We start from the raw sequence: 13,968 nt of genomic DNA on the forward strand, positions 1-13,968 counted from the left end.
TTTACTTCAAAATCTAAGGAGCGAATGTTTGGGTGAGCTTTTGATAAGTATAATTTTTCTAAATAATTATGGTAGTGTAACTTAAAAAATTTGATGTGACATTTAACACAATAACTCACCAATGTATTTTTTTTAATTGATTTGTTGTCTGGGTATATATTGACATGAGAAAGTTCACTAATCTTTTGCAAATATGAATTTGATTGTAATTCACCGTTTGCCAAAGGAGCTGGAAGCACTGCCTGAGTTAGAAAGAGATTGTCATTATGAGTGTCTGGATATTGAAGACAGGACTCATGTTTTTGGTGTGAAGCAAGATAAAAGACGCAAGTACAAAAAGTTATATGTTTCTGGAGGGTGGCTACATTTTAAGAGGGTCAACGGTTATCAGGCAGGTAATAGATGTTTGATTTTTTTTTTTTTTTTTTGAAAGGCAAGCAGAAATTTCATTATCACAACACAGAAAACATGAGACCCATTAGGGATGGATCCCAACTAAAGTACATGCAAATACGAACTCGAACAAACACGACCAAACTTGAAAAAATTACATGAACACAACCAAATACATATTCGAAAACAGCATATTTAGACTAAGTTGAGGTACATTGCCGGGTTGGAAATCCACGTTAGCCAATCCATATTCTTTCCTTTCAATCTATTGGCAATCCAAACGTACGAAATGGCTTGTATTTCATTAAGAGCCACCGGGCCATTCCAAGCTTTGTTTCGGAATACTTTATTATTGCGGTTTTTCCAAATGAAATACGCACCAATCCATTTAATTGCAAGCCAAATGGAATTACCAATTGAAGACATGGGAACCGAATGATTATTTTCCACGAGGAGCTCATTAATGGTGTAATAATTTAATGAGCCCATGTTCCACCATTTAAAAATACGCTCCCAAATCTCGCTAGCATGGTTACAAAAAATCAGTGTATGGTCCACTGACTCCAAGCTATCATCACAAAGAGGACATCGGGTACTATGAAGATCAATTCCACGATTGTCTAGCGCGACACGTACCGGTAGTTTTTTCTTTATCGCTCTCCAAGCAAATAGTTCCACCTTTTTCGGGACGACCTTATTACGAATTGTTTCCTGATGCGAAGAGAACTCGAATAGAAGCTGATCATCTATTACTTTCGATAGCCCTTTGACACTAAATCCATGTTTGAGATCTAAAGACCAAAGGACCTTGTCGACACTGCCATTATCAATTTTTGCTGATGACAGGATGTTTACAAGAGCTTCTAGCTCACGAACAGCCCTTCCTGGAATTGCACGCCTCCACTTCCAATTGAATACTCCTTCAGCATTTAAAGTCATACGTTCACGAACAAAAACATCGGGATCAATCTCGAGCCTAAATAATCTCGGAAAAAGATTACAAAGCTTATCATTGCCAATCCAATGTTCCTTCCAAAATAGAGTGTTGCTTCCATTACCCACTGAATTCACGAAAAAACTCTTGAAGTCTACCTGCAAATTTTCCATCTCCTTTCCTGCTAAAACAATGTTATTCCAAATGCCATACGAGCGGGACAAAGCATCATCCGAGAGCAATCCACCGCTAGCGCCATGGATGCTTCGGATAACCTTTGTCCAAAGAGAATCGGTTTCGGTTTTAAACCTCCACCACCACTTTCCAAGCAACGATAAATTTTTACCCTTAAGAGACCCAATGTTTAACCCCCCGTTCCCATACGAATTTAGAACATGTTTCCATTTAACCCACGAAAATTTAGAACCCGAACCCGACCCGCCCCAAAAGAAAATACGTCTTACTCTCTCAAGAATTTTTAAAACACACGAAGGGGCACGAAACAACGAGAAGTAGTACAATGGCAAGCTCGAAAGAACCGATTTAATTAACACCAATCTTCCCCCCATTGACATCGATCTCATTTTCCAACCCGAAAGTTTACTATTGAATTTATCTATAATCGGGCTCCAATCTTTTAAAGAATTCATCCTTGCACCGATAGGTAGACCGAGATAGGTAAACGGAAAGTTTCTCACTTGGCACCCCAAATGACGAGCAAGCTGAATAGTATCAGACTCTTCTACCCCAACACCATACACATTACTCTTCAGAAAGTTGACTTTTAACCCGGATGCAAGTTCGAAACATTTAAGGATGTTCCGAAGATTACACGCATTAGAGTGACTCCACTCTCCAAGAAAAATAGTGTCGTCTGCGTATTGCAAATGAGAAACAAGCACGTTATCAATACCAACCTTAATACCTTTAAAGAGCCCCTTGTCTAAAGCCGCCTTGGTCAAAATATTCAATCCCTCGGCCGCGAGAATGAATAAAAAAGGTGATAACGGATCACCCTGTCTAACACCTCTTTCAAGCCTAAACTCTGATGTAGGTGAACCGTTCACTAGTACCGATATCGAAGCGGACTTTAAATCGAAGCGGACTTTAAACAGGCAAGAATCCATGATCTCCATCTCGTCCCGAACCCCATGCTTTTCATCACATCCATTAGAAAATTCCAATTAAGGCTATCAAATGCCTTCTCAAAATCCGCCTTAAGTATGAAACCTCTCTTTTGGTTCATTTTTAAGTAATCAATGGTTTCGTTGACAATTAGAGCACCATCAAGTATGTAACGCCCCTTTAAAAAGGCGCTTTGTTCGGGACCAATGAGACCGGGTAGTACTTTTCTTAGCCGGTTTGATAACAATTTGGACAGTATCTTATAGTAAAGTATCTTATAGTAACTGCCTATTAGGCTAATGGGCCGATAGTCGTTTAGACTCAAGGGGTCATTTTTCTTCGGGATTAGAGTGACAAAAGACGCGTTACATCCCCTCGAGATCTCACCATTTTCCCAAAACCAAGACACTGCTTTCACGAGCTCACCTTTAATTTCATCCCAATATTTCTTAAAAAAGCGCATATTAAAACCATCGGGTCCCGGTGCTTTGGAACTTCCGCAATCAAATAGAGCTTCACGGATCTCATTTTCTGAAAAGTTGCATTCGAGATGATCAGCTTGTTCCACCGAAACAGTCGGATAGTGCAAGTCTATAAGCGAAGGCCTTAGCAAGTCAGGTTCCTGAAAAAGTGAGCTGAAGTGGTCTAATGCCGCCTCTTTGATTGCTTGCGGGTTATCATTCTGATGTCGTAGCACGGGGTTACAAAATAGTGTATATTTTTAATACGGAATGCTACAAAATTTAACAAGTTTTAATTAAATATTTACAAAATGGATATACCAAAACCTTGCTACAACACAATAGGCAGTGTACCTAGTCGCGAAGTAGTATAGTTTTTAGTAAGTCCGGTTCGTTCCACAGGGAGACGGGCTTATGAAACACTTTATTTTTATATAACAATATATAAATATAAATATAAAAAGGGGGGTTTTACCGTTTAATGACCGGTTTGTCGATTTTATATTTTAAAGTCACAATTAAAAGCTAATGCAAAATATTAAAAATAACTAAAAACTTAATTTAAAGAGTAAAGTAAATGACGATAATTAAAATGACAGAAATTAAAGTGCGAAAATTAAAAGTGCAATTAAATATGAAATAAAAGGGATTATGCTTATTTAAACTTCCATAATCATGATGTTCGGCGTATTAATTTTAGTTTTATGCCCATGGGTTAATTGTCCTTTGTCCTGGATTATTTAATATGTCCGTCTGGTTTTTGTCCATAACAGTCCATCAGTCATAAATATAAAGTGCGAGTGTCCTCGTCAAATTATCCTTATACCCGAAGTTAAATATTCCAACTAATTGGGGATTCGAATTGTAACAAGGTTTTAATACTTTGTTTAATGAATACACCAGGTTATCGACTGCGTGTAAACCAAGGTTTTACTACTTTGTTAGCAATTACACCAATTACCCTTGAATGTAATTTCACCCCTGTTTTAATTATTCTAGTGGCTATTAATCCATTCCCGTGTCCGGTTAAATGAACGATTATTCGTACATATAAATACCCCGCCCATCGTGTCCGATTGAGTGTATATGGTAATTTATAGGGACGCCCAATTGTAAATCTTTATATTAACATTAACAAACTTTCATTTAGTTAAACAAATATAAAGCCCATTAATAGCCCATAGTCTAATTTCCACAAGTGTCGTTCTTTTGTCCAAACCCCAATTAAGGTACAAAGCCCAATAACCCCGTCTTTAATATTTAGTCCAACATCATGATTACTTTGGCTCAAATAAGCATAATAATAACTTAAGTACGAGACATTAATTTAAAAAGAAGAACATAGCTTACATTGATTATTTATCGCGTAGTGTTACACGGACAGAGCTCCGACTTTAAAACCCGTAAAATAACCTTTACATAACCCGAACTAATCTAATATAAAACTACACTATACTATATATATTATATATATATTTATTTATTACAGAGTATTATTATTATTATGTGTGTGGTGTTAAAAACGAACGAAAAACTGGCAATTTATAGAATGTGAGCTGATTCTGATCCTCATGCGACTCGCATGGGTTTATGCCTATTTGCCATGCGACTCGCATGGCCACGCTGGACAGCTCACATATCTTTTGTCTTCTTGTTCGTCGACATATTTATTAAATATATATAAAATATAAATAATTTTAATAATTATTTATATATTATATTATATTTATGTGCATAGTAGACTAGATATTTTTGGTCCATTGCGTCGGGCGTTTCTTCTTGGCTCGGGTCCCGGTTCCGGATTTTCGGACGTCCTTTCGTACTATTTTATATCGTGTACTTTGCGTTCCGCAACTTGTACTCTTGTCATTTTTAGACGTTCTTCATCAATAATTTGAACCTTTTTAATTGTATCTTGTATATTTGAGCATTTTGGACCTTTTTTTCTTCAATTCGTCGTTTTCGCCTTTTGTCTTCGCACTTATTTAATATAAACGAATATTACTTGAATATGGAACAATTACAACTAAAATCTTGTCATTTCGGAAGGATATTGATACTAAATATATGTTCATTTAGAGCACTATCAAATATCCCCACACTTGAACGTTGCTTGTCCTCAAGCAATACAGTCTTGAAATAATATAATACATCACACGAATCACTTCTTTATTCTTCACACTTTGTACATCAGTGATTTTGATAGAGCGGTATAAACAATGATAGTAATGATAGAACCATGGTTAAAGGTGGGTGTGTCATCCACAGTTGCCTTGGGTTTAGGTCAACGACACTTACAATCAAATAGCCGATTTACTTTCGGTTTTCAAAGCAAAGTGCACATTTGAAAGGTGGTTTACAGTCCCACATGACTATAAAAATGTAGATCCTTAAGGAAATTGGATCTTTATGAAAACATTTGATCTTTTAAAAATTCAAGCTAGATTTTACTCTAGACAAGTTTTCTGATTTGATCTATCATCGGTGTTGCAAAATATATTTGTGGATCAATATTTTGGCTTAAAACTTTTAGGTTCGTGTAATCCACTGCTATCCCGGTATCGGAAGCACACATCCAGTTTACTTGTTCCGTATATTACCTTTCGGTAAACTACCGTCCGGTTGTAAAGGAAAGCGATGAACAAGAAACTGTTACGGCAATGTCTAATGACATGCATTTGTTCATGGTCTAATTAACGTGTCGGATGCTAGAACTATCCTTGGTAGGAGCAATAGTAAAGATCATCCTTTAATTTTTCGGTCTGGCACAAGGTCCTGTCTCCGACCATGCTATGCAACCACCGTTCTTACGGTTGACACCCGATTTGGTTCAGGTGACCTAATAAATTCCAAGTGAATTCCTAGGATTTTACGTTCAATTGTAATGAACGCATTGAAAATGGATTTTCAGAAAACAAATCGGTTTGTATTTTTGATCAAAATATTTTCTCGTTCAAGCTCGAGTTTAGATATCATTGAATTCCATGAGTTTGAATTCTCAATCTTTAAGGTCAATCTCAAGGATTGAGTAATATCAGGCTTAAAAGCTGATTTTTAATCTTTAAGGAGATTATCCTTTCTGGGGATCTGATTCATTAGTCTTATCAAGCTAATTTGCACGGTGCCTCCCCATTGTACGAGATAAATCCTTCTCATGGTTAGGATAAATCTGACCACTTGGCGACCCTGTTTGATGCTGAGGTCCGTGGATTTCCAGCTGATTTTAGAGATGACTTTTCTAGATTTTTCGTCAACCTACAGCTGGTCTGGACGACAACTTCATGACCTAAATCAAGAAGCGCGTGTCTTTTTCGGAAGACTTTACTTCCTTTTAATGATGGAATTGATTCATCGTGTAGATCCATCTATTCTTTTTTTTCATCGGGTAAAATAGTTAATTTAGTTCAAAACAAAAACACCTGCAATAACTTTGTACAAACATGTGATAGATAGTTTTTTTTAATTGAATAACTTGGTACATTCTCCCCACACTTAGTTTCTTTCTTTGCCTTTTTATTCTCCTTTATTCCATTTTAAATGAATTCAAGCGTTTTGGGTTGTTTCTCAATTTATGTCCTTTTTGAGGTAACGATAATTTCGGTATTAACACCTAGTTTTCATCGTTCATAAATATGTATAAACATGATTTTGACTTCATTTAGTTGAAATTTTTTTCAAATTTTCACAAAATTTGGCAAATAAACTAAGTGCAAACCCGAGAGAATTTATAACCCTTCCCCACACTTGAGATCATGCAATGCCCTCATTTGCATGAAATCAGACTATAATTATAAATTCATGAGGGTGATTAGTGTAGAAAAGTGATTAAAAATACCCAGTTTGTACTTACAAAGCTCGACGAATGATAGATGGCGCGCCTCATCGTTCATTCCTTCTTGTATTATCACACATGTTTTTCTTCAAAAATGGTTGCTTTTCTGAACTGTTTGCTAATCTTTAAAAATGCATATTTTACCCTAATTTATTATGCATGTTTATTAACGAGTTATGCACTAACCCGAACCCCTAATTTAACGTTAAGTGGGGTTAGACTTCCCCACACTTAGCTGACGACATGTGAAATCGGTGGAATAAGTTCCACGAATTAAAATAGTGAGCCAGTTATTTATATCTCGGGTGGTGTATAATATATCAATGGGTTTAAAGTTTAGACTCACCCGATCGTCACTACTTAATTCTTTTTTAAGTGTAGCTTTTAGTAAATGGATATGTCTCTTTTCTGGTTCTTGGTCAAATGGATCGATATACACCGACATACTTATATCTATAGGGTGGACAATTTCTAATATTTTCTTCCGTTCATTCTCGGAATCAAAGGTTTCACCTCTATTACCCAATTGGGTGAAATCCGAGGTGTCATTATCTATTACAGCTCGTGGTTCATCTTCAGTAGATGACTCGTCTATTGAGAATATTGGGTTAGGAGGTTGTGGAATGGTGAAGTTCGGTTTGGTCTCGAGGGTAAAATTTTCAACGTTATCGTTTTCCCAATAGTACCAATTTGTCTCCCTTACTTCATCTTTATCCATTGATGGACTGATGATTTCGTCGGTAGAGGCTAATGTGTCGATATGTTGTGAAATTGGTAAGACTGAATAAAAAGTATCATCGGGATAGTTGGTGATTTCGGAGCTCTCGAATTCATCAAAATTCGATGATTTGAAATTTTCTTGCACAATACTCCTCAGATCAACAGGTGTATAATCTGATAGAGTTTCAGCTTGCCGGTTTACAAACTCTCTCATTTGTTCCTTTTGAGCATCAAGTTCTTCGAGTTTGATTCTCATATAATCTAAAGAATTTTCGGACACGTAATTTTCCTCGTCTTCTGGTTGTTGAGTTTGGATATATTCTTGGGAATAATCCCAATTTGAATTGTGTTCTTCATAATCGTTCCATTCAGGTTCCGTGGGTGCGTAATTTTCCATAGGAACGTAATAGTAACATTTCCATGTTGAGTGATAATCTCCACAGATTTCACAACCAGTTATTGTTTCGTCGTTCGCGATCCAAGATTGACTGACCGAATTGTCATCAACACTCGTTTGAGAGTATTGATTTAATTGATTTTGGAGTTCAAAAAGAGTTTCCAAGGCCTTGTTTTCAAAATTTTCCATTTTATTGCGATGGCCAAATTTTAGCTACAGTTTTGCGCAATTCCTATTAGTTATAAAAATAGAAAAACTTAAATAAGTTGTCCAATTAATAGACTTTTCTGATTTTTGCCCACGTTTCGAATAGCCAAAAGATGCAGCAGGTAGCCAGGACCCTTTAAATCGGAAGCCCACAACTAGCCACTAACAAATCCAACTATTACTACGAACCAGAAAAATGTCAACGTCCATTAATTTAACCACTTAAATAATTTTTCTTTCCGTTTGAGATATTAGATAAGAAATAGAGAAAATTCTAGGTCCTAAAAATTAGAGTGTCGAGAAAATAGAAAGAAATAGATTGCGCGTCGAAAAGTGTCGAAAAATAAAAATAAGAAAGAAAAACGTCGAAACACGGCGTCGCAAAATTCTAAAGCACCTAAATCTTAGTCTAAGGAATAAGCACTTAAGGGATTTTACTGCAAAGCCTAAAAATTCTAGAAATAAAAATTAAAACTACGGCAAAAACTAGACTTAAAACTAAGCACGAACGAATAAAAATACACAAATTACGCTAAAACGATAAAAAGATACAAAATATAAAAATATATAAAAAAATGGTAAAAAGTACAATTTTTATAAAAATATAATTTTTATATTATTATTTATTAAAGATATCAATTTATATATTAATAAAACTAATTAAAAGTAAAATACAAATAAAACTAAAAACTAATTATATTAAACAAATAAACTAACTAGGGTTAAATATAATAAAATTAAATAATATACCGTATTTAATGCAAAAGTAGGGTTGTATGTGACCCTGTCAGACCCCTCATGGGACTCGCATGGGGTTCAGGCTAAAGGTCATGCGAGTCGCATGACCTCCAGAGCCGGTTCAAATGAGAGGGGTCAAATGACAGGCTCAACCGTATTATTTATATTTATTTATATTTTCTGTTTTAAATATAAAATATATATATAATTTAAATAAAAACTTAATATTTTTATAAAACTAAAAATAGAAATATTTGATAATTTTATAAATAAAAATCTTAAAATTATATAAAAATATATATATATTTTTTTTCTTTTCGGTTTTAATTTTTTAAATTTTTAGATTTTTAAATTTTTTAATTTTTAGGATTTTATATTGTTTTTCTAAAAATAATAAATATATATATACAAAAATGAAAAATAGATAGTTTCGCCGACTCCCCGGCAGCGGCGCCAAAAACTTGATGTCGTAGCACGGGGTTACAAAATAGTGTATATTTTTAATACGGAATGCTACAAAATTTAACAAGTTTTAATTAAATATTTACAAAATGGATATACCAAAACCTTGCTACAACACAATAGGCAGTGTACCTAGTCGCGAAGTAGTATAGTTTTTAGTAAGTCCGGTTCGTTCCACAGGGAGACGGGCTTATGAAACACTTTATTTTTATATAACAATATATAAATATAAATATAAAAAGGGGGGTTTTACCGTTTAATGACCGGTTTGTCGATTTTATATTTTAAAGTCACAATTAAAAGCTAATGCAAAATATTAAAAATAACTAAAAACTTAATTTAAAGAGTAAAGTAAATGACGATAATTAAAATGACAGAAATTAAAGTGCGAAAATTAAAAGTGCAATTAAATATGAAATAAAAGGGATTATGCTTATTTAAACTTCCATAATCATGATGTTCGGCGTATTAATTTTAGTTTTATGCCCATGGGTTAATTGTCCTTTGTCCTGGATTATTTAATATGTCCGTCTGGTTTTTGTCCATAACAGTCCATCAGTCATAAATATAAAGTGCGAGTGTCCTCGTCAAATTATCCTTATACCCGAAGTTAAATATTCCAACTAATTGGGGATTCGAATTGTAACAAGGTTTTAATACTTTGTTTAATGAATACACCAGGTTATCGACTGCGTGTAAACCAAGGTTTTACTACTTTGTTAGCAATTACACCAATTACCCTTGAATGTAATTTCACCCCTGTTTTAATTATTCTAGTGGCTATTAATCCATTCCCGTGTCCGGTTAAATGAACGATTATTCGTACATATAAATACCCCGCCCATCGTGTCCGATTGAGTGTATATGGTAATTTATAGGGATGCCCAATTGTAAATCTTTATATTAACATTAACAAACTTTCATTTAGTTAAACAAATATAAAGCCCATTAATAGCCCATAGTCTAATTTCCACAAGTGTCGTTCTTTTGTCCAAACCCCAATTAAGGTACAAAGCCCAATAACCCCGTCTTTAATATTTAGTCCAACATCATGATTACTTTGGCTCAAATAAGCATAATAATAACTTAAGTACGAGACATTAATTTAAAAAGAAGAACATAGCTTACATTGATTATTTATCGCGTAGTGTTACACGGACAGAGCTCCGACTTTAAAACCCGTAAAATAACCTTTACATAACCCGAACTAATCTAATATAAAACTACACTATACTATATATATTATATATATATTTATTTATTACAGAGTATTATTATTATTATGTGTGTGGTGTTAAAAACGAACGAAAAACTGGCAATTTATAGAATGTGAGCTGATTCTGATCCTCATGCGACTCGCATGGGTTTATGCCTATTTGCCATGCGACTCGCATGGCCACGCTGGACAGCTCACATATCTTTTGTCTTCTTGTTCGTCGACATATTTATTAAATATATATAAAATATAAATAATTTTAATAATTATTTATATATTATATTATATTTATGTGCATAGTAGACTAGATATTTTTGGTCCATTGCGTCGGGCGTTTCTTCTTGGCTCGGGTCCCGGTTCCGGATTTTCGGACGTCCTTTCGTACTATTTTATATCGTGTACTTTGCGTTCCGCAACTTGTACTCTTGTCATTTTTAGACGTTCTTCATCAATAATTTGAACCTTTTTAATTGTATCTTGTATATTTGAGCATTTTGGACCTTTTTTTCTTCAATTCGTCGTTTTCGCCTTTTGTCTTCGCACTTATTTAATATAAACGAATATTACTTGAATATGGAACAATTACAACTAAAATCTTGTCATTTCGGAAGGATATTGATACTAAATATATGTTCATTTAGAGCACTATCACATTCCATACCCCATTTAAAATTAGACCATGAATGTTGCACCTGCTGTTTTTGTGTCGAATTAGGGAGTGAAAAAATATCGTGTTTTCGTCACCATCGACTACCCACCGAAGTCTAGCTTTCTGTTTCAACATACTAACTTTCAATTTTTCTTTTTCTAGCCATTTTTTACGTGTTTCTTTCCAAAAATCTGCTTCCGACTGATCAAGAAGATTGGCTTCTGCTTTTAGTTCCAAAGAATGAGCCTGAGATTTAAGTGCGTCGATTTCCCCATCTAATTTACCAAAATTCGATTTACTCCATACTTTTAACGCTTCTTTGACACCTTTCAATTTGAACAAAAACCTACGATCCAGTCTGTTACCTGATACTGAAGTGCCAGACCACGAGTCAATGATGATCCTATCTATACCATCAACGTCTAACCACGCATCAAAAAATCTAAAAGGCTTTGGACCAAAATCTGTTTCCTCATCTTTAAGCACTATAGGACAATGGTCAGACTTCGATCTCTCCAATGCTGTAGCAGACAAGTTATCCCAGACAGTTAATGCTTTTTCACAAACCAAGAAACGATCCAATTTACTAAACTTTATCCCGTCATCGCTCACCCGAGTAAATAATCTTCCCCCAAGTGGAATATCAATTAAACCATTTGAGTTTATGAAGTTATTAAATCTCCTTGCACGATATTCTATGAAATCGCAATTTAATCTTTCACTTTGATCCCGCACTTCATTGAAATCACCCCCCATGATCCAGATTTCGTCATCCTTTCCGACCATCAATTTTGACAATGAATCCCACAAGATTTCTTTTTTATGATCATCATGTGGTCCGTATATGTTAAGCACGTTGAGGATACACCCATTCCTTTTCCAGATACCCCTTATACCCACCACCCTATCGAACATAAGAACATTAGAGGCCTCAAAAACACTTTTATCCCATATTAAGAGAAGGCCCCCGGATTTGCCTATCATCTCCTGTTGAAGGAAATCACACTCAATCGATCCCCATAGGTTGTAAATCCATTGAAGATCAACTAAGTGTTTTTTTGTTTCTTGAAGTGCCAAAAAGGAGAGGTTCTCAGCCCTAATCATTTTCTTAACATCCCCGAACTTACATTCCTTACCCGACCCAAAACCTCTCAAATTAAAGCTTAAAAACTTCATTAAAAAAAAGAAACAGTAACCGAAGGAAAAGTACCAATTGAGCTTAAAAAGGCTGAGAAGCTTTCTTCTGCCATTTCAAACCAAGTTTGCACCCAAATTCATATACACCATCGGTGTTGATTGAGTTATAGGAGGAAGAAGCAGATTCATTATCAACAGCATCACTCCTCAAACTCGGATCCGGCTTGCAAACGAGTCTACCCGTGTTTCTTTGGTACTCTGTGCTGCACATGAAGTGCATGTTGATCTCAAAATTTTATTATCCTTAAATCCTTTTCGAGCTGCATTCTTCAAATTCATCATTCTTGAAGAGGTCTTCCATCTCCTTATACTGGACCAACAGCAACCTTTTCTGTCTCTACCTGAAGCATTACAAACCAATTTCTCTTTCCTTGAATCCCTTGTGTCTCTAATCCCCATACGTTTACTCCTAATTGAAGTGGTAGAGTCTGAATTTGCTCGATTGCCTTTTGATTTCTGTTGTCGGTAGGGTGATGTCATATGATATAACTCGTTTGACTTCTCCTGATCTAATTTTATCTCAGATCCGTTTTGGGCATGCCCATTAGAATGAGCTTCCTCATTCTTATTAGGTGGGTTAGGAGTACTTGGCCCACATGTTTGATTTGGCCCATTGCTCTTTGTAGGCCCAAAAACAAATCCATCTTTTGTTAAATTTTCCTTCATAGGGTAATGTGTCGTATCTTGAAAGTTAACAGCTGTTTCTTGGTCAATAAAATCTTCATCAATTACTTTTTTAGCGTGCTTTGAATTGGTGCACTTTTCCATGGCCCGCTCATCATTATGTCCTCGTGAAAGATGCTCACAGTTACCACACCCTGACTCCTCATCGTCGGCCGTCATCTTTTCCTGGACATCGTCACCGGAATTATGAACAAAATTATCTTCGCTGACATCACCATCTTCTCCTTCAGATTCGTCTTCTATGATATTGTCATGTGCACGTTGTTCAGCCATGATATCTTCATCATCCGAGAACCCGAATGTATCATCAACAAACTCATCATCTTCCCCCTCTTCCCCATTATCTTCAACAGTTTTTGCAGGACTGGACAGGCCTGTAGTACGATTTCTAATATCCATCTTATTTTCAAAAGAAAACTCGAAAGCTTTATTCATATCTTCCTTGACGCTTACGTAGACCAGGTTGGCATCATCCAACAATTTTACAAAACCTTCATATTTAACAGTTGAGCATCTAGCATGTATAAGAACACGCCCAGATACAAGTGACTGATTAAAGGTGTTGATTGAACAATTATCTAATTTTAAAATTCTGCCCCACCATCCTGCGATTTTTTTAAACGTGTCTTCGTTCCAATGAATCATTGGTATACCCCTAATATCCACCCATATCAATCGTCCAGAATCTTTGTAAGCATGCTCTAGAACCCATACGTTGGTACTCCATTTGTAAATGGCATGATTCTTGTTTCTTAGAATGTTATCCATCATGATGCCCGATTCGCAAATAATTGCAACATCTAGACCCCCAATATACTTAAGGTTGAAGTTGTTCATGCCTTCGGCTAAACATAGGTCTTCTAACTGGTACAGAAGCTCTAATGTTTTTAGTTTGCAGACAATTGTATAACCAATAATCCCTTTGTTTAATTGTTGACCTTTGAGATTGATGG

This window comes from Rutidosis leptorrhynchoides, chromosome 7, assembly GCF_046630445.1.
Source record: "Rutidosis leptorrhynchoides isolate AG116_Rl617_1_P2 chromosome 7, CSIRO_AGI_Rlap_v1, whole genome shotgun sequence".
In the NCBI taxonomy this organism is placed as follows: Eukaryota; Viridiplantae; Streptophyta; class Magnoliopsida; order Asterales; family Asteraceae; genus Rutidosis; species Rutidosis leptorrhynchoides.